This window comes from Apium graveolens, chromosome 11, assembly GCF_009905375.1.
Source record: "Apium graveolens cultivar Ventura chromosome 11, ASM990537v1, whole genome shotgun sequence".
NCBI classification, from domain to species: Eukaryota; Viridiplantae; Streptophyta; class Magnoliopsida; order Apiales; family Apiaceae; genus Apium; species Apium graveolens.
This window is the reverse complement of record NC_133657.1, coordinates 37848378-37874878: the sequence shown is the minus strand read 5'-3', so window position 1 is coordinate 37874878 and position 26501 is coordinate 37848378.

The following is a 26501-nucleotide window of genomic DNA, read 5'->3' as shown; positions in this document are numbered from 1 at the left end:
TCAGAGATCCTTAGCAGTTGCTCCTCAAGTGTGAAGCACTCCACCGGTATCCACCAAGAAAACGATGTTAAGGAGGAGGTGGAGAGAATTGGGTTTTCCAAACTTTTTGGGTTTTCGGGTTCGATGTGGGTTAGAATAAAATAGGGTCTATAATAGTGTATTTATAGGGAAAATTTTTAGCTGAAATTTTCCCATAAATATTATTATTATTATCCCATTTATTATTCTCATTAATAATTAAAACACCTTTTAATCATTAATCCTTTTTCTAAACACTTTAGAAATAATTCTCTCTCTCGATTTAATTTCCAAAAATTAAATCCTTAATTAATAATATTAAGAACTTTTCTTAATTAATTTATAATCAATTAAATCTCATTTAATCAATTATTAAATTTGCCAATTAATTATTTATTTCATAAATAAATAATTATTAGCCATTATTAATTAATTCCTCCACCATTAAATCATTCTCTTTTTATGGTGTGACCCTGTAGGTTCAATATTAAGCCGGTAGTAGAAATAAATAATAATAAAACTATTTTATCATTATTTATATAAATTCTCTAATTTATTAAATATGATTAATTAATTAATCACATTTATTCTACATCGTGAGTGATGCTTCTCAACATATCGCGACTATCCGGATAATATGAATTCACTACTTAGAATACCAAGAACCTGTCAGTGAATAGTTACCGTACAATAAACTCCTTCTACCCTACAATATCCCGATTAAATACAAGGCATGCATCTCGTGTCAAGCCTATCTAATTTAATCACTTGCTTACCATTTACTATGCGTAGTTCTATGCAAATTAGAAACTCCTTTCTAATTTCATTCACTCTGGCCAGAGATTCCTGAACTAGCATAAGTGGATCAGCCTTGAACATTCGCTTCCTTCACTGGAAGGGGTAGATCCTTTATTGATCATACACTATCTTCGTGTACAAATTTCTATACCCAGAAGAGCCCTAATAATTGTCCCTGGAGACTAAGAACTAAACCAAAGCATAGTTCAGTGTACACAAGATGACTATGATGACCTCAAGTCTAAGGATACTTGTACAACTATCACTATGTGAACAACTGCTGACACGTGAGTGAACTCCATCAGTTGTTCAGCTGTGCGAGTCATGTTCAGTGAACTTATTCCATAATAAGCACCTACATACTAGCTATAGTGTCACCACACAAATGTCTATGAGAACAAACATCCTTCATAATGAAGCAAGCATAGTGTGTACCGATCTTTGCGGATTATTAATTACCAGTTAGTAATCCTATGACCAGGAACTATTTAAGTTTAGAGTTATCATCCTTTTAGGTCTCACTATTATGATCTCATCATAATCCATAAAAAGCTTTACTCTAAACTATGGTATATCTTATTTAAACACTTAAATAGATAAAGCCCGTAATAAAAACAAAACAAGTCTTTTATTAATATCAATGAAATCAAAACAGATTACATAAAGAGTTATTCCTAAATCCTAATTCATGATTGGACTTAGGACATATTCCTTTCATATTATGCATGGAGGAGGACTTCCAAGATTTTGAAAAGTATATATGTATATATACTGAATATTTTGCGACTTCATCGCATTAAGATATCAAACTTGGTTCATTTCTTTTGACCAAGACTTTCATGAGTACTATGAGAAGGCTCATATATTGTTAATCATTATACATATTATTTTGGTGGGCTTGCTGCTCACCCTTGCTTTCTTCTTTCATCACACAACAACAGATAGAAAAGATGAACAGGACCAAGCTCCCGATTCGCAAGCGGTTAGAAAACGTTCCGCAGTCTTCTAGAAGCGTTGATGCCGCCGTAGCTGAGGTAGGAGCTACCAATAGGCTAGGTTTTCAACTATTGATGAACCAGACTTATGTATAATATGAATTGTAATAATGGCAAGGAATATGTAAATTTATTCAGAACCTTTTTAAGGTGTAACGGTTTATAATTGTGGAATATAAGGACTTGTGTTATTTTTGAGTGTTCATCTCTGAGACTATAACTTGTGGTGTGTGTGTTTATTGTGGGGTCACAGTACAGAGTAGTTGATTATTTATTAAGATTGGGTGTTATTAAGGGAAATGGAACTCGTGACAACCCGGATCTCCGACCCCGGATGATGATGATGACAAACAAAAGCCTTCTGGCTCAAATCCAAGTCAATCCTCTAAAGCAACTGGAGGCAATGACAAGAATCAAGAAGAGAAAAAAGAGGATGAGAAGAAGGATGGTGACAAGAAAAGGAGAGAAGAAAGGAGAAGCAAACAAAGGCATGATGGCTAAGAACCACAAAAAAACCCTAAAAATGCAAACAAACCTAGCTCAACCTTCAAAACCATCAAACTCAATCATCAAACCATCTCTAACCTCTAAGCCAAAATTCCTATACAAACAAATTGTTAACACCTTTCTAAAAATATCAATCACATCAAGCAAATATCTCTCAAGAAAATCACAAACTTACCTAATGACAAGCCTTCACTCAAAATTCATTACAAGACTGTTGGGAGGAAACCTAAAAAGGCTAAGGATGATGAAAAAGTACTAGTTACTGAAAGGGCCATCTGGAATTATTTCAAGCAAAGTGACTTTTTACCTTTAAATTAGTGCATCTCATATGAATATTATTTTCAACAACTAGCTGAGGAAATATTTAGAATCTGGGTTGTAACACTAAGGGAAGTAAGAATCTACTATGATGATGGGACCTTCACATTTCTTGGTTGTACCTTAATGGACTCCCTCTCTCCCACAGAAATCAAGAGAGTGATAAGTTTGCTAAAAGATAAGGATACCGCTACAAGAGTATGGAGATCTGTTTTGGCTGAGTGTTTGATTGTAAGGGAGGAAAGAAGAGCAAGGAATGAGGCTGAATACGAGGAGAGAAAAAGGAAGTATGATGAGGAGATTGAAATGTTCATCGAAAGATCAGAAGAACTCAAAGCAAAATGAATGAGTAGAATTTCCAAGGATGGAAAAATGTTGAATGTAAAAGCTGTCAAATTCACAAAGTTTAGGATTGATATACTAGATGGCTATCCAAATCCAGACAGACTCAAACTTGTGGAAGCTCTAAGTGGGACTCCAATCATAGAAGAACTAGAAATTCTTGTGTACTTAAATGATCTCATTAGAGAAGAAGCAGAAGCAAAAACAGTTTTTACCTAAATGTATAAATGATTGTAATTGTGTTAATTTTTATATGTTAGTCTTATTTTCTATTTTAGCTTGGGGTTAGTCTTGTTAGCATGCATGAATTTGTGCTAAGCAATCTTCTCACAAATTGGGGGAGATTGTTGTGCAAGACATGCCTATACATTAACAAGACTAAGTCAAATTGACAAACCTAAGTAAGTTGTATGATAATCTATGTTTGCATTATGTATTGTAATTCTGAAGTCTGTAAAAATGTTCAAGGGTAGACTAGAGTCTTTTTCTGTAAACAGTATCAAGCCTAAGAATTCTATCTGGAAGAAGATCATGCCTCAGAAGAATTATGAAGAAGCTTGGAGTTGAATAAATCCGTTTTGGGAAAAATATTCTAAGTCAAGTTCTCTACAAGTCACATATTAAGTATTATAGAGAAGTCATTCGAGAACTCCAGAATTACCAATCGAGAAGTCAGGAAAGCTACTAGAGATCTCAGAGATATCGACAAGCCAAATTGAAGACATGAATATTGGAGATATCGACAAGTCATTTCTTCACTAGAGAACTCTAGAGATATCAACAATTCAAAATATCACTAGAGATCTCTGAGATATCGATAAATATATTTGCCACTAGAGAAATCAGAGATATCGATAAGTTAAAGTGAAGACATGAAGATAAGAGATCTCGATAGCTAAATTCTCTTATAGAGAACTCAGAGACCTCTGCAAGTCAAAAAAACTATATAGTTATTAGAGATCTCGATAAGCCAGTATACTTATCGAGATGTCAAGTTCTCTATATGCCTAACTGGAGATCTCGAGGTAAATCTCAAAGTACAAATTGCAGACCAGTTCAATATTCAAGATTATCAAGAAACAAACAATCTAATTAGTTGGATTGACAAGTCTATAAAAGCATATTGAAGAGTACAAAATGAAGGGCCAAGATTAATTCAAAAGGTAAATATAATAACCCCAATTTTTGGAAAATTTTGAAACCCTTATGAATAGTGTTTTTGCTGAATGGGAAAACTTTTCATGCCACACTATGTAGGGGTTCTGTTATGGATATTCTGAGATTTTATTAGTACGCTATATGGCATATAAGTGTATGTAAAGATCGTCAGAATCCAATTCCGAACACTTTGATTTTTCCCGGAAATCCACTAGATACGAAAAGAATTGAGTATAAGGTAACAAGATAAGAAGGATTTAAATTAAAGGATTATAAGAGAGGATCATAAAAGGAATATAATATATTGAGAAAGGTTAAGGGAACCTAAGTAATAAGATCCCGGGTATGATCCCTCAAACGAGAAATGAGAACGAAAGTTAAGCGAACCGTATAACAGATCAGCGGTCATTAGGCAAACAATTAGAAGCTAATCAAAGAAATTAGAGGGGATGATGTCATCCAACCAATGAGAAGAGGACAAAGAGGGGAGGATGACATAACATGATGACATAAGCATGACATAGGGAGGAAGGAGATGTGGTTGGTTTATAACCACACAAAGACAAGGTTATTAAGGTAATTAACCAAAAACAAAATAAATCAATAATCAACCAACCAAGCCAAACATTAAATTTTCACCAAACAAAACACAAAACCCTCCATTTCTTCATGAAGCTCTCGGCTTCTTTCTTAGCAAAATGAAGATCCAAGCTCCACCACTTACTATTTAGCAAGGTATTTATCTAAGCTTCCCCATGGATAGTTACATACTTCCTATAAGTTTAAGCTTCTAATTCCAAGCCAATCTTTTTCTATAAATCATGAAAGAAGATGGTGAATAGTGTTTTTCAAGAACTAAAATTTTTGTTCTTGAAGTTTTGTTTAGTTTAAGCTTGGATAAAGACTTTAAGGGTGATTCCAAGCCATTCTCTTGATTCTCCACTCTCCAAGGAAGGTATAAACTCCAAACCCTAGCTTTAGTTTTGAGTAATTAGGAATGAATATGATTGATATAGTATATGTGAAGCATGATACTTGATTGTTTAAAGTTTGGTTGAGTTTGTAGAGATTAGTTGGTTTTGTGGTATTTTTGGGGTTGTAAATCTTGATAATTAGTTAAGGAACCTAAGTAAAGCTTTTAGTTCATGCGGGGAATAAGTATAAATTGTTAATGTGGAGTTGTTGGGGCTGTTATGATGTAGGATGGATGGAGTTTTGATTGGGTTGTGAATTGGGATTGATTGGTGGTTGTTTTGGAATGGTTTAAATTTGGGAAATCGCGTAAACATAGCCGTCGTAATGCCCGATTTACCGTAGACTGTTTTTGTTCTTAACATCAGAACCCTTGAACTCACTGCTAGGTTTTTACCATTACCATGTTTAGATAGTTCATGTTACGAGCTTCATTTTGATATGTGGTTCGTTTGATTCCGATGAACGGTTTAGGAGAAACGGCCGTTTTAAGTAACGACGTTTCGCGAACGAACCGTTACCCCTCGCCTTACTTTGAAACATAGGTTAAAGACCTTAAAGGACTAATTGAAGTATGAAACATTTATGTAAGGTGTAATAGGCAGTTGGCAAGACACTCGCGAAGGAATCGCCTTAAAACTCGTAATGGTTAAATTATTAAAAATGGTGGAGCCGAGGGTACTCGAGTGACTTAAGTAAATCGTTAAGCGCGAAAGCGAACGTTAGGACTCTAAATGGTTAAAGTCTAGTTTCTTAAGCGACCGGGGTTTAATTCCGACTTATGTTGTTGTTCATAGGTTATCGGACCCACTCTAAGCTTAAGTCTATCCGGGAGCACTCAGGCAAGTTTTCTACCCGTTATACTGTTGTTGTGATGTATATGTGTATATGCATGATCTTGCGATAAATGCATATTTGTTATTAGCAAATTCTTGCGATATATTGTAGCATGTGATATGGTATATATGCATGCCTGTTTCATATTCCTGGATTATATATCTGTTGGTTAAAATGCTTACAGTTGCATAATACCTATGCTAGAGAATAGCGGTAATTTGCATATACCCTTAGTATAGGGACCAAAGGTGAAAACATTTTCTAAAACCGGGAGTCGAGGATCCCGAGTAGATTTTATATATATATATATATATTTATATATATATGGTTATAGTTTTCAAAACTATTAATCGAATAAGGTTTATTCGATAACTTTATTTTATTAATGAATATTATCTTGAATATTCAGTCGAGGACTTATGACTCCTTTATATTATTTATTGAATATTACTTGGATATTCATTTGAGGATGTATGACTCCTTTATTTTATTTAATGAATATTATTTATAATATTCATTCGAGGTATTATGACTCCGCTTATTATTTATTAATATTCTTTATTTTATTAAAGAATAATGTTCGATAATAAAGATATTACTTTCGTATAAGTATATCTTTGATTATTTACTATTCATTTCAAGTATAAGTTTTACAACTTCTACTTCAATTAGTTTTATAAAGATTATTCTTTATGGAAATATTATTTAAATAATAATATTCAGATATTTCTTTATATTGAGACTGATTTACCTTATTAAATCAGCATTATTCCAAACACTCTTTAAAGTGTTTTCAAGTCTTTAAAATGATTTTTAAAAGTTAGAGCGGATCCCAAAACTCATTTTTATATTTAAGATCTTCCTTTTAAAAAGGGGATTTAAATACTCGCTCAAAACCGGAGGGATCCGGCTCTGTGGTGTATTTTATATTCGCAACAAGGTTGTTGTCTTGATAAAAGAGTTTTTGATTACTTACCCAACACTCGAGAAGTAAAATTCTTGGAACAAGTTAATCCATTAACAGGCATCGCCTGGGAAATATCGGTGAGTTTTCCTTTCCAACTAGATACGACTTCTTGGTGGAGCCGTATCAATAAGTTTCTACTTGGGGAAAGTGGGGACGAGCTTTACGTTTCAGAGTCATGGATTTCATCTGAACTAGGAGTGGCGTAAGTGGTCGAGTAGCATCGGCCCAGCCTTATTATATTGGCCCAAATGGCCTGGAAGTTCCGCTAAGGCGGTCCATTTCTTAGGAGTTCAGTGTTCGGTTGACAAGTAAATCCGACAGGTTCTCCTCTATATGTAGAAAATGGTGGGGTTGTACTACTACGACTGATCATCGTAAGTGGTCTTCCTGGCGCGGTAAACTCCCGTAATGAGTTCATCATCCAATTGGATATTTCTGCAACACTACCCAGAGCACTTCGATAGAAAGGCTACGGTTGGGCGATTGTTGAGTGTTGGCAGGGTCAAGTTTTCAAAATGATGTTTGCATCAAATGAAGTATCTCGTAACTTCATTTTATTTTGATGATATATTAAAGATTTAATCTATTCAAATCTGGTCTTGTAGTCTCATCTATGTGATGAACTTTTGAAACTAATTATAACTTGAACGGTGGTAGTTCAAGTAGTATTTGGAAAAGATATAAGTATATTGGAGTATCTTGTAACTTCATCTTTTAAACTTATATCTAGTAAATGATTATCTTATGCATGACAAAGATTTTCAGAAAAACATTGAGACAAGGTTAGATATATGAGATCACCTTGCAACGATATTTTTATACAAGTTATACACTGGAACTCTATGTGTATTATGCATGGAAGAGGACTTCCAATATTTTGAAAAGTATATATGTATATATATATACTGAATATTTTGCGACTTCATCGCATTAAGATATCAACTTGGTTCATTTCTTTTGATCAAGACTTTCATGAGTACTATGAGAATGCTCATATATTGTAAATTATTATACATATTATTTTGGTGGGCTTGCTGCTCACCCTTGCTTTCTTCTTTCATCACACAACATCAGATAGACAAGATGAACATGACCAAGCTCCCAATTCGCGAGCGGATAGGAAACGTTCCGCAGTTTCCTATAGGCGTTGATGTCGCTGTAGCTGAGGTAGGAACTACCAATAGGCTAGGCTTTCAACTATTGATGTATCAGATCATGTATATTTATGAATTGTAATAATGGCAAAGAAATGTAAATTTATTCAGAAAACCTTTTAAGGTGTATTGGCAGATAATTGTGGAATAAAATGACTTGTGATTATTTTTGGATGTTCATCTCTGAGACTATAACGTGTGGTGTGTGTGTTTATTGTGGGGTCACAGTACAGAGTAGTTGACTAATTATTAAGATTGGGTGTTATTAAGGGAAATGGAACTCGTGACAACCCGGATCCCCGACCCCGGATTTGGGGGTGTTACAGTAAAGTCACAGGCGTGCAAGATTAGCAAAGAAACACTATGCCAGAAATAGAAAGATTTGATTATCCAAAAGTAGGGTTTAGTACATGTTGTTGCATGCTGTGTAATAACCGGTGTTTACTGTTCTATAAAGTAAACACTGGATGATTTGTTAGCTGTAACAATTTAGATTAGAAAAATCTTGTATTCTCTCAAGGAAGAAGCTAAGCTCATTATTAACAAAGAGCCTAGAAATTTTGTAGCAAGACATTCTTAATTTTAATATAAAATTAAGTGAATTTTGAAAGATCTGTGTTATAATTGTTTTATGTTTAAACTTTAGCTTTAACACATTTCACTACAAGATTTAATTTACGTTGTTCATCACCATTCACAAATCAAAGAAAGGCATAAAAACACATAAAACACATTCACCCCCTCTCTGTGTGTTATTCATTACCTAACATTTGAACATAGTAAAATTAACATACTCACATTTTATCACACACAAACATCTAAATATCCATACCAATCATTAGATAATTCACCAAAAATCGCATAATAATCACGTAATAATTATTTATTAATAAAAATAATTATACAATATTTCCCGGATATTACATCCTTCCCTCCTTAAAAAGATTCTGTCCTCAGAATCACACTAAGGATCAGATAATGATATATTCAAGTATCTCATTTCCATTTTCTCAGGTTGATCCTTCAACCTTACAACTTTTCATAAACTTTAACTTGCAACATCAATCAATACTCAATAGCCTCTTGCTGACATCATATTCCATTAGTTGCTCATATAACTCAATTCAAGTCTCCATTTTATATATATAATGGAGCTAAATTACTCTTCCTGAGTATACACATATAAACACCCTATGAACCTGTTATACGTGTGGCGGTGAAGCCAACCCACTTACACTTATCCTGCCTATTTTACAGTCTCAAAAGGACCAGATAATGCATATTAATTCTCTTTTCTTTCTAATTCTAGTAATTCATGCTCTTAGATATATTTGTGATGTCATGTTTAATATGATTTATGTTTAGTTTTTCAGATCTTACTTAACAGGACAAATTAGGACTTAATTGGAAATCAGTACTTATAGTGAAGTCAGAACTTAAGTTATCAGGAGATATTTATCAGGAGATAATATCAGGACTTAAGGAGACGTTCAGATAAGGAAGGCGGCTGATTGAAAGGAAAGAAGATCAAGACAAACATAAGAAGAGATATGCATGGAGAAGAATTCTATAAGGAATAGATACTTGGAAGAAAAGATAACTGATTGATATATATTAGGAAACAGAATTATATTCGATATCAATTAGAAGATTATCTTGTAACAGTGTAGTATATAAACACAGACATAGGGTTTACACTATATGTGTTATCTTAATCGAGTTTATTATTCATTGTAACCCTAGCAGCTCTCGTGATAATTTGTTCATCAATGAGAGAGGACAGTTCTTTGTAACAGAGTTTATTGTGTTGAATAAAATCTATATTCTGTTACTTGAGTTCTTATATTCGATTTGATTGTAGTAAATACTTTGTTCAACCCCCTTCTACAGTGTGTGTGACCTAACAAGTGGTATCAGAGCAATCTGTTAACAAACATACAGTAAAGATCCAAAAACAATCATGTCTGAAGAAGTACAAACTCCAACCAAGCCCACAAAAACTGAAGAAACTCCAAAGACTTAAATCCATAATCGATATGAGACTATTAGGGTTCCCATACAGAAACCTTCTGAGTATCCCATATGGAAGCTGAGGATGTCTATGTTTCTGGAAGCTACAGATCCAGAATACCTTGACAGAATTAATGAAGGACCACACAACCCAACCAAGCTCTCTGTTATAGTTGCAGATCAGCCAGCACAGACTATACTAAAGGAGAAAAGTGAATATACAGCTGAAGATATCTCATCTATTGTAAAGGATGCAAAGGTAAGACATTTGCTGCACAGTGCTATTGTAATGTAATGTCAAACAGGGTAATTAACTGCAAAATTGCAAAGGAGATATGGGATGCCTTGGAGACAAGATGCCAGTGAACTGATTCAATTAAGAAGAATATGAGGACTATACTCACTCAAGAGTATGAGCACTTTGACTCAAAACCTGATGAGTCATTAACTGGTTTATATGATAGTTTTGTCAAACTCTTGAATGATCTGTCACTAGTGGATAAGGAATATGATCTTAAAGATACTAATCTCAAATTCCTTTTAGCTCTTCCTGAAAGTTGGGATTTGAAGGCCACAACTATAAGAGACAACTATGCTCTTGATGAAATTTATGGTATGCTCAAGACTCATGAACTTAAGATGGATCAAAAAAGCAAGAGGCATGGGAGAAAGTCAAGGACAGTTGCTCTTAAGGGTGAGGAGGAATCCCCTAAAATGGCTGTCTCAAAGAAAAGCAAAGGAAAGGCTCTCATCACAAAGTCTGATACTGAGTCATCAAGTCCTGATAGTGATGAGGATTCAGATACTGAAAGTCTATCTGAGATGGACCCTGATGAAGAAATGATGAAGCTATGTGCTATTATGGTGAAAGAAATCACAAACATTGCATACAGGAAATTCAGAACGGGAAAAAAGTTTTTCAAGAAAGGTGCAAGTTCTGATAATAAAGGTTTCAGAAAATCTGAAGGCAAAGGAGGAAAGTCTGACAGAGGAGATTACTCAAATGTCAAATGCTACAACTGTGGTAAAAAGGCCACATATCTCCTGATTACAAGAAAGGAAAAAGTGACAAAGGCAAGGGTCTTGTCACAAAGAAGAAAAACTGGACAGACACTTCAGATTCTGAAAGTGAGGTGAACTATGCCTTAATGGCAAATGCTGATAGCAATTCTGAAGCTGCTGAGTTAAAGGTACCTCAAACAACTTATGCTTTTCATACTGATGATATTACTGAGTTGAGAAGATATCTTAAAACCATGTTCATTAGTTATAGAGATCAAACTTTAACATGTGAAAGATTAAGTTCTGAAAATCTTGCTTATAAAAAGAGGAATTATTATTTAGAAAAAGAGTTAGTTATGTTCCATCAAACTCAGAAAGATAGAGATGATGCTTTCTATGTTAGAGATGAAGTGCTTAAAATGAATGAATCTCTAAAAACTGAGTTAGAAAAGGAAAGAGAGATTATCAGGACTTGGACTAACTCTGGCAGAACAACTCAGAATTTATTAAGTAGTGGAAATTGGAAAGAGGGCTTAGGTTATGGAGATGATAAGAATAATAAAGGAACTGTAGAAATTGAGCCTATAGTTGTTAAACAAAAGCCAAAGGTAAATCCTGTTAAGTTTGTAGCTGTGAAGTCTGATATTGATAAATCAGAAGTTAAAGAGAAATTAACTTCTGACAAACCAATATAGGATAAGCCAACTGAAGTTAACATAGGCTTAATGACAAAGAAGCAGCTTAAGCATAAACTGAAAGATGTTAAAAATGTAAACAAGGTAAATCCACCTATGAAAAATAGGAATGGAAAGGTAGGTGTGAATAAAAGCAATGATTATAAGCCTGTTCCTAATGCTCCTAGAAAGAAATGTTATAACTGTGGAAATTCTAACCATCTGGCTCCTTTTTGTAGAAAGAATAAGAACATAAACTCCTTACCTTCAAAATCAGGAGTTAAGGGTCAGTCTGTTAGATATAGGCCACAAAATCCCTGTTTTCATTGTGGTAGTTTATGGCATTCCATTTATACTTGTAAGGAATATCATAGTTTGTACTATGATTATTATCAAATAAAACATTCTTTAAAGAAAGTGAGCATTATTCCTTCTAGTATAAGTTCTGATGCAAAGTCTGATATTGCAAATTCTAATAAGAAAACTGTTAACATAAATTCTGATGCTAAATCTGCTGCAAATGTTAACAAACTTAATAAGGCCAAAGGATCCAAGCAAGTCTGGGTCCTTAAGACTAATCATTAGTGGTCTTTGTGATTACAGGGCAACAAGAAAAATATCCTAGTTCTGGACAGTGGATGTTCAGGACATATGACTGGAAATAAAGCCCTGCTATTAGACTTTGTGGAGAAAGCTGGCCCAGGTGTTTCTTATGGAGATGGCAACATTGGAAAAACTCTGGGATAAGGCAATATCAATCTTGGGAATGTCATCATTGAAAAAGTAGCTTTAGTCTCAAGACTTAAACACAGTTTGCTGAGTATTAGTCAAATATGTGACAGAGGTTATCATGTGGATTTCTTTGAAGAACACTATGAAGTTGTAAGCAAATCTACATGCAAAGTTGTTCTAAAAGGATACAGGCATGGCAACATTTATGAAGCCAAGCTTTCAACAAGTACTGATGGTTCTGCAATCTGTCTGTTAAGTAGAGCATCAATTGAAGAAAGCTGGAATTGGCACAAGAAACTCTCTCATTTAAATTTCAACAATATAAATGAACCAGTCAAGAGAGATCTTGTGAGAGGACTGCCAAAATTAGTATTTGCTCCTGATGGCCTTTGTTAGTCCCTTAACAATATAGCAAAAATTACAGAAGGGGGGTTGAATGGAATTCTTGAACCTTTTTCTCGAAATAAAAATGTTCAACTCGAATATAGATATAAGTGTTTTGATTAGCACAATGCGGAATAGAAACTTAATTGAATCAAAACATAAGTAATTAAAAACAGGAGTCTTTAAAAACTTTCTGGTGGATTTAAACAATTCCACCAGAGATATATAATATATATCGAGAGGACTCTGTGTGCAAGAATGCTCACAGCTGCTTACAAATTGAACTGCTAAGAATACAGGAAAATGCTAATGATTCTGCTTACAAAGATTTCTCTGTTTTTGTTTCTCTTCTTGTTATTTTCTATTTGCTACGTACTTGGTTTATATATTACCAAGATTACAAAGTCAAAAAGACTGAATAAATATAAAAACTATCAGTCTTAAGCTTTGCTGCTTTTCGTCCTCTATTACCGAGTTAATGGGCTTCCACAGTAGATTTGTATAGATCTCGACGGCTGTGCTTAGCTTTCACTATTCAACTGTTGTTTGAATTCTTTATATGATCATCCGTTGGATTTTATGAACATCCGTTGGATATATGATCATCCGTCGACTTTCTGAACATCCGTTGATGGCTTCATTGATCATCCGTCGACTGCTACACTAAACATCCGTTGATAGTCATTTGATCATCCGTTGATGGCTTTGTTAATCATCCGTCGGTAGCTATTTTGGCACTTGACTTCATTTCACTTATGCAAAATTATAAGACATCATTTATATACAATTAATTAACCTATTCTGCATATCTAGTTAAAGTCAACATGACTTATAGGCTACTACAGAATCTATACAAAGATGTATACAGAACTGTGTTACAGACTTATTATTACATAAGCAACTCACTCGATGGATAATTAGTTAACATCTGTCGGGACTATAATGAGTTATCCGTCGGGACTATAATTCTTATCCGTCGAGTGCTACATTATTTCACTAAGTAAAATCTACTTAGATGTTTTGTTTATGAAATCATCAAGTACACAACATATACACAACAATCTCCCCCAATTTATGTCTACTGGAATTGTAGCCATAAATTAAGAGATACTTGATGATAACAAAACATCCTAAACATACAACTTTAAAGATAAGCATATAATACTGAAAGTGCTTCAAATAATCAAAATGTACAAGGTTTGGCTCACAGTCATTTTCAAGATGCTCCTCTAGCCTGAGTAGATTTTTCTAGTTTCTTGAAGGTCTGGATCTTCTTCCAAGCTTTCTGTTGTTTTCATCAATCTGATTTTGGAGTTGCCTGTGGAATTCCAGTTCATCAGATTCTGAGAGATCTAGCTTTTCTTGCATTTCCAAGAGAGTCTCATTGCTAGAGATACTCAATTGGTCTTCTAGCCTGAAGAATCTTCTCACACCTTTGTCATCTATGAACTCCATCAGCCAGTAGGGCCTTAGATGCACTCTTCTCCCTGTGTATGGGATAATTAGAGTCTTTGGGAGTGCATCTTTAGCTCTAATACTCCTTAGTTCTTCAATCTTCTTCAATACTAGTCTTCTTGCAGTTACATTGAACCCAAAGTTCTTCTTGAAGGATGAATAAACTTTAATCAGTACAGCTTGGCTTTCTCGAAGAATCCTGTGAAGTGGCCACTGAATCTCCCTTCCTCCTTTCTACTTGAACACTAACCTTTCAGGTAGGTTCCTATATGCATCAATTCCCCTCACTTCATCCAGTTCATCCAGATAAAGATTTAGATCTGAAAATTCTTTGATGTCACTGTTGGATTTTAACGCAGCGGGTGCATGGCAAAACACTTTTACACATACAAAATCCAAATAAAAGCATATAAATCGTGAATAAAAATTCGAGGGATCGAATCTAACCTTTTAAAATAATTCGGAGACAACGATCAGAGATCCTTAGCAGTTGCTCCTCAAGTGTGAAGCACTCCACCGGTATCCACCAAGAAAACGATGTTAAGGAGGAGGAAGGAGGTGGACAGAATTGGGTTTTCCAAACTTTTTGGGTTTTCGGGTTTGATGTGGGTTAGAATAAAATAGGGTCTATAATAGTGTATTTATAGGCAAAATTTTCAGCTGAAATTTTCCCATAAATAATATTATTATTATCCCATTTATTATTCTCATTAATAATTAAAACACCTTTTAATTATTAATCCTTTTTCTAAACACTTTAGAAATAATTCTCTCTCTTGATTTAATTTCCAAAAATTAAATCCTTAATTAATAATATTAAGAACTTTTCTTAATTAATTTATAATCAATTAATCTTATTTAATCAATTATTAAATTTTCCAATTAATTATTTGTTTCACAAATAAATAATTATTAGCCATTATTAATTAATTCTTCCACCATTAAATCATTCTCTTTTTATGGTGTGACCCTGTAGGTTCAATATTAAGCCGGTAGTAGAAATAAATAATAATAAAACTATTTTATCATTATTTATATAAATTCTCTAATTTATTATATATGATTAATTAATTAATCACATTTATTCTACATCGTGAGTGATGCTTCACAACATATCGCGACTATCCGGATAATATGAATTCACTGCTTAGAATACCAAGAACCTGTCAGTGAATAATTACCGTACAATAAACTCCTTCTACCCTACAATGTCCAGATTAAATACAAGGCATGGATCTCGTGTCAAGCCTATCTAATTTAATCACTTGCTTACCATTTATTATGCTTAGTTCTATGTAAATTAGAAACTCCTTTCTAATTTCATTTACTCTGGCCAGAGATTCCTGAACTAGCATAAGTGGATCAGCCTTGAACATTTGCTTCCTTCACTGGAAGGGGTAGATCCTTTATTGATCATACACTATCTTCGTGTACAAATTCCTATACCCAGAAGAGCCCTAAAAATTGTCCCTGGAGACTAAGAACTAAACCAAAGCATAGTTCAGTGTACACAAGATGACTATGATGACCTCAAGTCTAAGGATACTTGTACAACTATCATTAAGCGAACAACTGCTGACACGTGAGTGAACTCCATCAGTTGTTCAGCTTGGCGAGTCATGTTCAGTGAACTTATTCTATAATAAGCACCTACATACTAGCTATAGTGTCACCACACAAATGTCTACGAGAACAGACATCCTTCATAATGAAGCAAGCATAGTATGTACCGATCTTTGCGGATTATTAATTACCAGTTAGTAATCCTATGACCAGGAACTATTTAAGTTTAGAGTTATCATCTTTTTAGGTCTCACTATTATGATCTCATCATAATCCATAAAAAGCTTTACTCTAAACTATGGTATATCTTATTTAAACACTTAAATAGATAAAGCCCGTAATAAAAACAAAACAAGTCTTTATTAATATCAATGAAATTAAAACAGATTACATAAAAGTTATTCCTAAATCCTAATACATGATTGGACTTAGGACATATTCCTTTCAATCTCCCACTTGTACTAATGCCAATCACTCTGGTATCTAATACCCATCTTGTCTTTATGACGATCAAAGTGACTTTCATAAAGTAGCTTTGTGAGTGGGTCTGCTATGTTGTTATGTGTGTCAACTCTAATTCAATACAATATAAGAAATGTTACCGCGCTCCCACTAACCCTTTTGTAGACGCATGGTTCATCTTCGTTTTTGATAAAATCAAACTCTTTGATTGTCTCATCAAAACGAATGTTCCATCTTTCGAGAAGCCTGCTTTAAACCACATATGGTTTGCAGCAGCTTATACACTAGGTTTTCATTTCTCTTGGAAAGAAAACCATCTGGCTAATGGCCAGATCTCATAGTCGTAGTAAGCAGCATTCGCAAGCAAAATCCGAACTGATTTTAACAGGGCTACAGGTAAAAGGTTTCATCAAAGTCAATCCATTGCCTTTGTTTGAATTCTTTTGCCACAAGCCTTGCCTTAAAGGTCTCCACCTGGCCATCTGCTCTAATCATTCTTACGTATACCGTATACATAGATTCCATTCCGGATTTCATGGAACTATGCCATTTCTCTGAGTCAACACTACTCATAGCCTCATTATAGGTCACAGGGTCGTCATCATCAATGATCGATAACTCATTGTCATTCTCAATGACAAGGCCATATTTCCTCTCAGGTTGGCGAGACACTCTCCCTGACCTATGAATGGGCTATTCCACAAAAGGTTGTTCAGTCAGAACAGGTGTTTCCACTTGATCCGTAGTAGTTTGTGCTTCTTGAACTTCATCAAGTTCAATTTTGCTCCCACTGTTTCCTTCAAGGATAAACTCCTTTTCCAAGAAGGTAGCATGTCTGGAGACAAACACCCGATGATCGGTGCAAAAGTAATACCCTAAAGTCTCTTTAGGATATCCTACAAAACTACATTTTACGGATCGATATTCCAGCTTATCTGGGTCAACTTACTTGACATAAGTTGGACATGCCCAAATCTTAACGTGTTTAAGACTCGGTTTCCTTTCTTTCCATATCTCATACGAAGTTTGAGGAACAGATTTTGGAAATCTCCTTATTCAGTAAATATGCTGAGGTTTCCAATGCATAACCCCATAGGAATACTGGAAGATTTGCATAGCTCATCATGGACCGAATTATGTCTAACAAAGTTCGATTTCTCCTTTCAGATACCAATCTGGAGGAGTCCACTGGGAGACTATACCATTTACTTTGAGATAATCTAGAAACACTCCATTAAAGTATTCACCACCTCGATCTAATCGAAGAATTATAATACTATGTTTGGTTTGTTTCTCCACTTCATACTTATACTCTTTGAACTTTTCAAAGGCTTCAGACTTGTGTTTCATCAAACACATATCCGAATCTAGATCTATTATCCATGAAAGTAATGAAGTATGAAAATCCACCCATGGCTTGCGTAGACATTGGTCCACATACATCTGTGTGTACCATTCCTAGCAAATTTGCAGCCCTCTCTCCATGTCTACTAAATGGAGACTGCAATGCCACTATAAAGTGAGATTTTCATCATCTCTTTTCTTTTATTAGTTTGTTCAATCTGAAATAAATTATGTCACATATATACAGACCATTATTTAAAGTACCACGTCCATAAAGAATATTATCTCTAAGAATAGAACATTCATTATTCTCAATAATAAATGAAAATCCAGCCAAGTCTAAATGGGAATAATATTCCTCACAATCGAGGGAACAAAATAACAATTATTTCAAACAATAGTCTTGCCCGTAGGCCTATGTAAATGAAATGATTCTACATCTTCAGCAGCAACTCTTGCTCCATTTCCCATCAGTAGAATCACCTCCTCTTCCTCAAGAGTCCTACTTCTCCTTGGTCCCTGCAACAAATTGCAGATTTGAGAACCACAGGCGGTATCTAATACCCAAGTAGAAATTTGGCTTAATGACATATTCACTTCTATCATGAACATACCTGAATCAGAAGCGGTAGTCTCACTACCCTTCTTCTTCTTCAATTCTGCAAGGTAAACCTTGCAGTTCCTCTTCCAGTGCCCCACCTTGTTACAGTGAAAGCAAACAACTTTGCTCTTGGGGTCTTCAGCTTTTGGTGGAACCGGCGTTTTCTCACCTACTTTCTTCTTCTTGGAAGAGTTCCTCTTCCTTTTCTTAGGATTGGAACCTTCACCAATTAGAAGAACAGAACTCTTCTTAGGGGGAAATTTCAATTCCGCAGTCTTCAACATGTTGTGGAGTTCAGGCAGGCTGACATCCAACTTATTCATGTGAAAGTTCACAACAAACTGCGAGAACGAACTCAGAAGCGATTGCAAGACCAAGTCTTGGCTCAGCTCCCCATCCATGGCAAAACCAAGTTGTCCAAGACGTTCAATCAAATTGATCATCTTAAGTACATGGTCATTCACAGATGATCCCTCAGACATCCTACAACCGAACAGCGCCTTCGATATCTCATATCGAGCTGTCCTCTCTGCCACATCATATAACTCTTGTAGATGCATGAGGATAGTGTGAGCATCCATATGCTCATGTTGCTTCTGTAGCTCAATGTTCATGGAAGCTAGCATGATGCATTGAGCAACATTTGCATCATCTATCCACTTACGATACACAACATGTTCATCATTATGTGCATCACTAGCAGGTTCAGTAGGCTTAGGTGAGTCAATCACGTATTCCAGCTTCTCAATCTTGAGAACAATTCTCAAGTTTCGAAGCCAGTCAGCATAATTAGGACCAGTCAATTTGTGAGCATCTAGTATGCTCCTGAGTGATAGTGCAGAAGACATAACGTACAAAGTAAATCTGTAAATGATAAACACATAACAACACTTAGCAAATATTCGATTTCATTTCAAAACACTATATGAATCAGGTCTTTATTCATAAGTGGCTCCCACTAGTTTTCCTAATTTATTCAACCCCCTACATGAAAAATTAAGCATTCATAATGCTAGTGGGAATAGGGATCCTACATTCCATTACACAACCCCGGCTGTGGCATGAAACGCCATGTAATGTTCAATAGGCAGACAACTCTTGTCAATTACATCTAATGTTATTCCCTAATCAAACTTTAGCCTCTTGAATAATTGAGTCTCGGCTGTAGCACGACAAACTCAATATTCTTAGTCAAGTCTAACCCAACATTCCGTACAGTTGAATCAGTCCCCAAAGGCCCACGGCTGTAGCACATACCGACCTTTAGATTCTTATTCAATGTACACATCTCTATGTAATAGACAAGTATTTCTTATTTCGAAATCAAAGCCCTCGGCTGTGGCACGAAACGACAATGATTCAAAAATAAGAACTACTTTCTATCATGTTGGAAGGCTATGACCGACACAAGCCCGTTGTGTCATTGGCCAATTACTACTTGATATTATTTAATTTTAGAGGGATTATATTACGTTACAATCATAATCATATTATAAAGAAATTCTTCCTTTTAAATTAAATATTTCAAATCAATAATCAATAATTAGATGATTCTCAGATTGGGTGGAGCATTGTCAAGAGGAGTCACTTAATAACCCTTTCTTACAGATAGAAATCTGTTGTTGACAGAATCATCCTTTCTCTCATATCGAAAATTCATATTCAATTACGTGTTTCATAAACACAAGAATGTCATGATTGTATTCATAATATTGTTATTAAGGTTATGAAACAATTTCACTATACTAGGTTGTCTAACAAATGCCTTATGTTCATTTAAGTTCACCTATATCTATTATCGCATGATAAACTAAGCATATATCACATATATAAACATGAATAAACATCAAGGTAGGCATGTTACATTATCTAGCATATTAGTCTAAGTATTATACATCTCTATGTATCACATTAAGCATTTAAAAGCAACTTAAACAGTCAAAACCAGCTTTAAAACACTTCATGGAAATATAAACAGTTCAAAACTTTTATATAAACTAAAATTGATCACTCCATTAGATCCGTCTCAAAAAAATGAATCCAACGGTATATTGCACGCCCAAAACGGAGTTACGAAACTCCCAGAAAATCAATTTTAAAATCAACAGACGGGCTGTAACGCATTACAGGCACGCGTTACAAGCCCTGTAATGCATTCCGGTGATGCATTACAAAGCTGTAACGCATTCGGTGAATGCGCTACAGGTGTGTAACGCATTCCCGGAATGCGTTACACCCCTATTTTTTTTTGTTTTGCAGCCGCCGCCGCCTGCTACCTAGAAAACCGTGCATGACAGACCTGCCATGTCTGTCTCCTCCGTGCCATCAACAGAAATACAGCAAACCACAGCAGGTACAAGCAGATGCAATATATATATACTTACAATCAATTTATATATATATATATGATTTATTTAATTACGAATTTAATTGCAACAACTTCAAAAATTCATAATAAAAAATTTATACATCCTAAAATTATAAAAAAATACCCAGACGATCTACAACACTTTTAGAACCCAGATCAACATTCAAAATTATTCTGAGAAACGATTTCTCATCAGACAAAATTAATCCATAATATAACTTGTAAAAATCAAAATTAATTCATACAAGCACATAAAATTCTGAAATTTTTACCACAAATCTATATGCATACAACCTATGCTCTGATACCAATGTTGGATTTTAATGCAGCGGGGGCATGGCAAAACACTTTTACACATACAAAATCCAAATAAAAGCATATAAATCGTGAATAAAAATTCGAGGGATCGAATCTAACCTTTTAAAATAATTCGGAGACAATGATCAGAGATCCTTAGCAGTTGCTCCTCAAGTGTGAAGCACTCCACCGGTATCCACCAAGAAAACGATGTTAAGGAGGAGGTGGAGAGAATTGAGTTTTCCAAACTTTTTGGGTTTTCGGGTTTGATGTGGGTTAGAATAAAATAGGGTCTATAATAGTGTATTTATAGGCAAAATTTTCAGCTGAAATTTTCTCATAAATAATATTATTATTATCCCATTTATTATTCTCATTAATAATTAAAACACCTTTTAATTATTAATCTTTTTTTTAAACACTTTAGAAATAATTCTCTCTCTTCATTTAATTTCCAAAAATTAAATCCTTAATTAATAATATTAAGAACTTTTCTTAATTAATTTATAATCAATTAAATCTTATTTAATCAATTATTAAATTTGCCAATTAATTATTTGTTTCACAAATAAATAATTATTAGCCATTATTAATTAATTCCTCCACCATTAAATCATTCTCTTTTTATGGTGTGACCCTGTAGGTTCAATATTAAGCCGGTAGTAGAAATAAATAATAATAAAACTATTTTATCATTATTTATATAAATTCTCTAATTTATTAAATATGATTAATTAATTAATCACATTTATTCTACATCATGAGTGATGCTTCACAACATATCGCGACTATCCGGATAATATGAATTCACTACTTAGAATACCAAGAACCTGTCAGTGAATAGTTACCGTACAATAAACTCCTTCTACCCTACAATGTCCAGATTAAATACAAGGCATGGATCTCGTGTCAAGCCTATCTAATTTAATCACTTGCTTACCATTTATTATGCTTAGTTCTATGTAAATTAGAAACTCCTTTCTAATTTCATTTACTCTGGCCAGAGATTCCTGAACTAGCATAAGTGGATCAGCCTTGAACATTCGCTTCCTTCACTGGAAGGGGTAGATCCTTTATTGATCATACACTATCTTCGTGTACAAATTCCTATACCCAGAAGAGCCCTAAAAATTGTCCCTGGAGACTAAGAACTAAACCAAAGCATAGTTCAGTGTACACAAGATGACTATGATGACCTCAAGTCTAAGGATACTTGTACAACTATCACTAAGCGAACAACTGCTGACACGTGAGTGAACTCCATCAGTTGTTCATCTTGGCGAGTCATGTTCAGTGAACTTATTCTATAATAAGCACCTACATACTAGCTATAGTGTCACCACACAAATGTCTATGAGAACATACATCCTTCATAATGAAGCAAGCATAGTATGTACCGATCTTTGCGGATTATTAATTACCAGTTAGTAATCCTATGACCAGGAACTATTTAAGTTTAGAGTTATCATCTTTTTAGGTCTCACTATTATGATCTCATCATAATCCATAAAAAGCTTTACTCTAAACTATGGTATATCTTATTTAAACACTTAAATAGATAAAGCCCGTAATAAAAACAAAACAAGTCTTTATTAATATCAATAAAATCAAAACAGATTACATAAAAGTTATTCCTAAATCCTAATACATAATTGGACTTAGGACATATTCCTTTCAGTCACACAAGTACAAGTAATCTCCCCTGTTGACTTTGGGTTGAGCTTTAACTACTGATTTGGATTTGAGAGGTGACAGCTTCACTTTCTTGACTGCCCTTGACTTTGTCCTTTTTTGCTTGCTAAGGATTGGTAAGCTGAAGTTAGGAATTGGTATGGTATCCCACTCTATTGGCTCATCCTTTGGCACAATAGGTTCACTATATTCCTATAGGGATCCACCACCCTTATGTCATCAAATACCACAGAGGGCTTTGATGCTTGAGTTGAAGCTGGTGTGGGTTCCTTAGGAAATTGATCTTTTAATTCCTTGTCAACAATATCCAGTTTCCTTTTTGTTCTTCTAGCCAATTCTTTCTTCCTTGGGGATTTCTTCTGTTCTTCAATTTGCTTCTTTGATTCAGCAGCTTCAGATGGTTGAGAGGGAATTTGTTGAGATGAATTCACAGCCTGTAGCTTGGCCAAGATAGCAATCTTCTCTTTCTTTTGTTTAGACTTCTTTGCATCGAGAGCAGCTTGCTTCTTTTCCTGCTTTAATCTGGCTTTTTCTTCTCTCTTTGCTTGAGCAAATTGTGGATGTCCAGCTACCACACAAATTTCCTTTCCATTTCTGAATATCTTAGCAATTCTCCTTTTTGAAGCTGAATCAGCTGGATCTTTATAGAAGACAATTGATCTTGACAGAAGCTTCTTCTCATCAGGCTTGGGTGTCTCATACACAGTATCCAAGGGGTTCTTCAAAGTTGATTTTGGATAATTTGCCCTTGGTTTAAGAATTGTTTCAGCCTTTGGAGACTTGATGCATGAAGATTGTCCTCTTTCCAAATAATTCATGCTCATCTCATTCACACTTATTTGCTTGACTTGAGAGTGATGGATGGCTGACTTAACTGGCTCCTTGACAAGTTCAAACTTTTTATGTATCTCCTCATCAATCTTATTCCAATTGATCAAACTCAACTTTCCTCTCTCAGCAACTTTCAAATTTGCTGCTGCTGCTTTAATTAGATCTATACCATCTACAACTGGTGGCTTGAAGACAGTAATTGAAGGTACAATTACTTTGCTGATTTGAACTTGAAGTTTCTCCCCCTCACTTGGTTCTCTCTCCCCCTTTTTGCTATCATCAAGTTGAGGAGTTAGACCTTGTGCTTTAGCCAGTTGCATGAGAAGATTTGTCTGAGTCTGTTGATTTTGAAGAAGGGTAGCCACTGAATTCTCAATAACTTGAACTCTATCTTCCAGCTTGGCCAGCTTCTTTTCAGAATCTGATTCTCTCCTCAGTCTTAATAATAGATCCTGCATGATACCATATGGCATGACTGAATCCAGCTTCTCAGAATTATAGGTCTTCAAGTCAGCTATATCCTTTTGAGTTCATCCACACTCAGATTCTGCCTTAATTGCTGGATCTTCATGAGATGTAGAGAGTCTAGGTGAGCTTGAAGAATAGCCTTGGTACCAGCATCTGAAGTTTCCTGAAGGGCCTTTTGAATAGCCATAACTTGCTTAACCAAAGATACACCAAATTGTCCTGGTGTAGATTCCTTTGTCCATGCCCATTCAGGTAAATTTAAAACAGAACTTGGTCCTTCATCTTCCCCTAAGTTCATGCTTCCATCCAAAGAAACAGAGTCATCATCATTAGAATTTACTTCAAATTCTTCAGATGGCTCACCAGCTTGAGATTGACAACAGCTTTATCTCTTTGAAGAGATTCTGAGGTGTGTACTAAGTTCAAAGTCTGTTCTGCCTCCACATTGCCCTTAGCAGCCAACAGTTGATAGGCTGACACAGGGTGAGTAAAAGTGTCAGCATCCAAGGAAATGTTATCAATTACAGCTTTATAATGTTGCTGAAATTGTCTTTCCTTTTCAGCATCATCCACAATCATTGACTCACTAGCAATGGCTGGATCCACCCTTATTGCTTCTGTACCTGCTTTTCTCTCAAAATCTCTCTTTTGTTGCATCAGGGTCTCACCCTGGCTCCCCACCCTCACACCCTCACATTCACCTACTAAGGTGGGACTCCTCTCACTCACTTTTGCCAATCCTGAATAAATGGATTGCTGATTTTCACTCTTTTCCTCTCCTTTTTCCTGGGAGCAACCCAGCCTCTCACTCAATACACTCTCCTCTCTCAGTCCTAAGAGTGATTGTACAACCACTAAATCTTCTGCACTTGATATAATTGAAGTTTGAAGTTGTGCAGAGATACTCGACGGATAAGTGATATCCGTTGAGTGAGTGGTAATGATATCCGATGGATAACTGCTGTTAGGCTTATCCGTCGGGATACAATCACTACTCGATGGATGAGAAATATCCATCGAGAGAGTAGAAATGAATTAGGTGGGAAGAGAAAATATTGTTGACTCTATGTTGATTGAAGATATTTGGGGCACAGATGTCACAATAGAATATGAAAGAATTGGCAAGTGAGCCAACAAATCATCTAAAAGATGATGCTCACTTGCACTAGATTTTGGCTTCCCCAACAGAGTTAAAGAAGGGGAATCAGGAATTGAAGTGTTTATCATATCCACTTCCAGAGAGTTTGTTGGTGAGTATGGTGTTTCAGATGCTTCTATAAATAGAGATTTTGGATGTGACTCCACATTTATTGGAGCCACATCAAACTGAATTTGAGAGAGTGCAGGGACTGTGTCTTTAGCACCAGTTTGCGTTGTGTGTGTGCCCTATGCATCCCCAGAGGTTTTAGATTTCTTCTTTCTTATGTAAGTTTGGGGTGAGCTTGTGTCCCTAACTCTTTTGGCCTGTGCTCTTGGCTAAGAGCTTTGTTCAATAACTGCTTCCTTTTGGGAGGATGTAGCTAGAAGTGAGCTTTTATCCTTTTTAAGCACTCAGTTTGTTGGGAAACTGCAGTGTGGCTAGGATGGGGTTCACTCAACTCTCCATCCTAATTCTTGGGGTTTCTTTAATGTTCACCCCTTCCCTCACCTAACTTACCCTCCTTCACACTCGCCTCTTTTGCTTTGGTGGATTTTTCAACTGGTACCTTTTGAGAGATACCAGAGGGGGTTTTCTTTGATTTGGATTTAGAAATAGCATTAGTTTTGGCAGCTTTGGTAGGAAACTGTTTGGTCATTGTCATAGTTGTCATAGCTAATCCTGAACTCAAAGAAATTGAGGAGGTTGGAATAGTTGAAGGGATGGATGAACTTACCTCACTTACCTGAGGTGCCTGCATTACAGGAAAGTAGAACATTGGCACATCCCTGTGATGGTTGGCTCTGTTCAAGTATGCAATGAGTCTTCTCTCTTGAACCCAACAAGCCAGTTTGTTGTTTGGGTTCTCAAGCACAATCTCTTGACAAAGATGGTTAGCCGATAACATGAAAAATCTAGCATAATACACATTCTTTCCTCTTTTAGCTAACTCACCTAGTTTAAAACCTAACTCAAACAGGACAAGGTCACTGAAATTGTAAAATTTATCTGTAACTAGCATGTATAGCATGTTAAGCATGGAAATATTTACTGAATCAAAATTACTGACTTTTCTAGAGAAAACTTTAGTAATCACATCACACAAGAAACTCCACTCCTTCCTAAGACCCAATCTTCTAATATCACATAGTTTAGTAGTAGGAAGTGCATAATGCATGGAATTAAGCATGTTGATAATATCAGTGTCATTGTGTGGTGAAGTCACATTATTATCAGGAATTTTGAAACATGCTTTTATTACATCACTATTGATACAGAACTCATTACCTTTGATGGTTAGAGTGATGGTCTTGTTAGCAGAGTTGTAGATAGCAGTGGTCCACATCTCTTCAATAACTTCACAGAAGATTGTGGGTGACTCCAGCATGGCGTAATTTAGCTTGCAATTCTTCAC